This window comes from Oxyura jamaicensis, chromosome 26 (assembly GCF_011077185.1).
Source record: "Oxyura jamaicensis isolate SHBP4307 breed ruddy duck chromosome 26, BPBGC_Ojam_1.0, whole genome shotgun sequence".
NCBI lineage: Eukaryota > Metazoa > Chordata > Aves > Anseriformes > Anatidae > Oxyura > Oxyura jamaicensis.
In genome coordinates, this window is record NC_048918.1 from 5,299,605 (window position 1) to 5,303,871 (window position 4,267).

The 4,267-nt window shown below is 46.7% G+C and overlaps 1 protein-coding gene across 1 annotated transcript in view; it reads left to right on the plus strand.

Annotated features, from left to right (window-relative positions):
- Positions 1-3,790: 3,790 nt before the first annotated feature.
- Positions 3,791-4,267, plus strand: part of CAMK1G (calcium/calmodulin dependent protein kinase IG) — a 15,205-nt gene continuing 14,728 nt past the window's right edge. The window contains exon 1 of the mRNA XM_035346889.1: positions 3,791-4,143. The gene's annotated coding sequence lies outside the window, so the exon portion shown is untranslated. The remainder of the gene's footprint in view (positions 4,144-4,267) is intronic.

The window sequence follows — 4,267 nt, forward strand, 5'->3', positions numbered from 1 at the left end:
GAGAGGGACAGCCCTCCCTACCCCTGTCCCCCATCAGTTACCTCCATCCTTTGCTCCCTCTGGTGCTCCCCACGTGCTGAGAAGCCCCAGCCACGACAGAGGCCACAGAGCTGCATATCTCAAAACTTCATGCCCACAGCTCAACAGCCAGAACTTACCATGATTTCCTGGGCCTCTCCTCCCCCAGATGCACAGAATTAAGTTTTGCTTTTTATGGATGCATAATTAACCCCTTGAGTAAATATCTATTCAAACCTACATAATTAGTACTTAATTTTTCAAAAAGCTAATGAAAGGCCCTTTTAGGTTCCTAATTGGATGCTACTTCCCATTAGTCAACTCTCAGTATGAATTATCAACATGGGAAATACACTATATCACAGAAACTATGCAGACAGGGAATGCCAAGCTCAAAAGCCCACAAGCAGGACAGTCAAGCATCTGGGGCATGATCAAATATACCCACTGTGGATTGCAGCTGTGCAATACAAACTAAATTTGATTCAAAAGGAGCCATTCATAACATGAAGACACTCAGTCTCAAACGCAAACCCACAGTGTTTGATTTTTAGGTCATGGGTTTGTTGTAAATTTGGGGATGGTGGATCTCGTATCACAGCAGGACAAGTCCCTGGAAGACAGGTGTCTATGAAAACAATGGCAATATAAGAGAAGTGCTACCCAGAATTATTTAGAGGCAGGTAATCGAGCTATACAGTAAATGTACCACTGAAGAGCTTAATTAACAGCATGTGCTTATTAGGAGCTAATTACATGATTCTTTACCATTTTAAAATGAATGGTTACCACTTAGTTCACAGGACCTTAATTACCAGGTTAGGAAGAATGTGCAAAACCTGTTGCTAAATTCTTTGATTATCTTGGTTAACAATTTAACCACTTCATTTACAGAAAATAGTCTGTAGAAAAGAGCAACTCTTTCCAATAGAGCCAGTATAGATTCAAAGAAGCATCTAGTTCCAGATCACCACACTCCAGGTCACATTGTAAATGAACAAGCCTCCTTGCCTCACAGCCGGTGCCTGTGTTTTACTCTTAAAGCAACAAAGGAAAGCAAATAGTGCCTACAGATTCCACTTGTGAGGAGTACATAATTGAATTACATGGTACTGCAAGGAGCTTGTCTAGAATAATACCTTCCCTTGACCACTGCTCAGAAATCCTGGCTGCACAGCTTATAAAAGTCCTTATTTATCTATTTTTGCTCCAAAGTCAGTGTTTTCATTGGCTGTGCTGCAGTGCTCTCTGCTGGCACCAGCCTGGGATTTCCTGCGATGCCACAGCAGAGTGAAGCCAGCAGCAGGGCCATGCCCTGCACCCTGCACCCTGCACCCCATCACCTGCACCCTGTCCCTTGTCCCCAGCCCAGGGTGCTGGGTGCGACTTGGCACAAAACCTCTTCGCAGCAGGGGATTGCCCCGCTGGTGCTGTGCCAGCCCTGAAGGCTTACAACCCATGAGTCAAGCTCCTGGAAAACCCTGAGACTACCAACGCTAATTCTTGGTATTTGCTTCTTGACCTTTTGTTTACATTTTGGGTGTCACATCTCAAAACATTGCTCTGCTTGAAAACCACACTGCTGATGCCTCCTGCACGAACGGCCTGGCTGCCCTGCTTGCCCTCTCATTGATGATACTCAGAGACATTTCCTTGTCTCACTTCTTTGCAAAAACAGAAGCGTTCCAGGTCCCTCATCACCAGAGGACACCTGAGCTAAGTCCCACTGGTTTATTTTTTCCAAGGGAAAGGTTTCTGTCATCATCTGGTGGCAAAACCCAGCGCCAAGACCAAAGACCGTACGTGCTTTTCTTGCATGTCCCTCAGAGGCCGCGCCCTGCGGCCCCCTGATGCTGGGGGCTGCGGCCGAGGCCTACACGGGGCCGGGGGTTCTGGCGCCTTTCTGGCGTCTCTGTGAAGCCTGCGTTGTGCTGCCACTTCCATCCCACCTCCTCGCTTCTGATTCATGCTTTTAAAAACTAGATTGTTGCTGGCTCTGTGCGTCTTTGGTTAATAACTGCTATTTTAACACAGGCCCATTGAGAGCTCGGCAAAAGTCCCTGAACTGAATTGCTTGTTGTCCCAGATTTCTGTCAGGCAAGGTCGAGAGCTGCCACCTCAATTGAGTCTTTCCACCACAAAGCACACAAGGGGACTTTTTGCCTCTCGCTCCCCCTGGGTTGCTGGTGTTTTTCTCAGTGTGTTTCTGAAGGCCAAACCCTTAGAACTGATGATCTGGGAACTTTGCAGCTCTCACCCACTGCTCTGCTTTCCATGTTTTCAAGCAAGTTTCTTTCTGCTTTTACTGTGCCTGGCATTGTCCTGCTGCAGCTGTGCTCTTTCCATAAGATTTATAAGACACTGACAACAAGTGCTACAGGAGCAAAACAAGGAGTGCTTACCCACTCCAGCTGAGTTTATCGTCAGCATCTCATTTTCAATACAGCTGACAGCAGCACCCAAACTCCAAGGACTGGAGTGTAGTAAATGCTTCCCTTTTGTTCTCATTATCTCTACCTTAAACTTCTCTCAAGGCAATCGCATTATCCTGCATAGTGTCATCATTAATTTCATTTCCCCTTAATCAGCCTGTGACCATCTCAGCCTGGCCTGACTTGGTGCCACAGCTCTCCTGCGCCGTGCCCCCCAGCACAGCCGTGGGCAGGGGGTCCTTGTGCCCAGCCCCACTCCCAGCCACCGGAGGCTGAAAAGACAGAAAATGAAGCAGCACGGCCAAGCACCCAGCTAGCCTTCACCTACCAGCAGCTACCCACCAGCAGCATGCTGTGGCTGTTCAACTGCTAGTTACCACAAGACTTGCTGATAGCGTTTAAGAAAGTAGACAAACTCCAAAGGATGTCAATAAGAAAACTAGATGAGGCCACTCAGTGTGGGGCTGAGGACCAGCAGCTACTGGTGCTGCCATTCCAGAGGCATTGAAGGAAGGAAGAGGTGAAGCTTTACAAGGGTTTCAAGATCAAATCAATGCAAATTCCACCAAAACGTGAAGCTGAAGAAAAGCTTAAGATTTGAATCCACATCCAGACATTTTGACCAAAATGCCTCACACTGTGGAGCTTAGAGTGATGGAGTTCAGCCAAAAAAAAAAAAAAAAAAAAAAAAAAAAAAAGAGAGAGAAAATACTAAACAGCCTAATCCTTGGAATTAAGCTACTAAAGATTTAAAAAATCTTAAAAATAATGGATTTCCTAGTATTGCCTCAGAGCTGATTTCTGCCTGACATAAAACTAAACTTTGCAATGATATGTACGTTTTTCATGCATTATTCTAGATGGCAGTGTAAAACAACTGAGAATGCAGTCAGTAAAGTTGTTATTGCCAACCCTAAAAATTCTACACTATGGAAAAAAATGACGAATAATTAGTATTTCCTATATTCGTATGTGCCATGCTTCTCAGGAAGGCAACAGGCACAGGGGTTTTGAAAGTCAAAACAGAGGCAATGAATGGTTTAAAATAGTCCAAAACTATGTTGATAGAGATTAATCTCTGCTGCAATTATTTTTCTCCATGGTTTGTGCCATATAAAGATGGGGGAGAGCATCATCTTGCCAGCCCTGGTGACGAGTACTAAGGTGCCGGAGCACCCAACTCAGCCAGGTCAGTCTGTAGGAAACCCCGTCCAGTCCTGTCCCATCCTGCGTGGCCCCTCGGCCTTTCCAGCCTCACAGGAAGAAAACACTGTGTTTGTCTGATTAAGGGAAGTTACATTTACATTCCACCCAGGAGTGTTTTAATAGCAAATTGGCTGTTTGAGGGCAGCTGCTGCAGCTGCGAGTGCCCGGGCATCCTTCCTCCAGGCAGCGGAGCAGCTTCCTCAGCCCTGCTGGGGAGCACTCCTCTTCCCGCACCAGCGCTGCCAGGTACCGCTGCTGTTATTGACAGAGACGTGCACGCACATGCACACCCACAAGCAGCTTATTCTCGTGTCAATTTACTCCCCTGTAAGTGCTGCCTAGCTACCGGCACGGCGGAGACATCTCCTTCCTCCCTCCCCGCCAGCCGGCTGCCTGCCAGCGCCCAGGCAGGCTCCAGTCCCCCAGACCCGCGGGAGCCGAGCAGGAGCACGGGGGAGCAGGAGTTGCTTTGTTTCTGCTGACTTGGGTAAGTGAAATATTATTTCCTTAATAATCGTTCGCCTTTCTGGGCAGCAAAGCAGGTGGGATTCTAGCTAACCTGTTCGTTTTTTTTTTTTTTTTTTTTTTTTTTTTTTTTTTTTTTTTTTTTT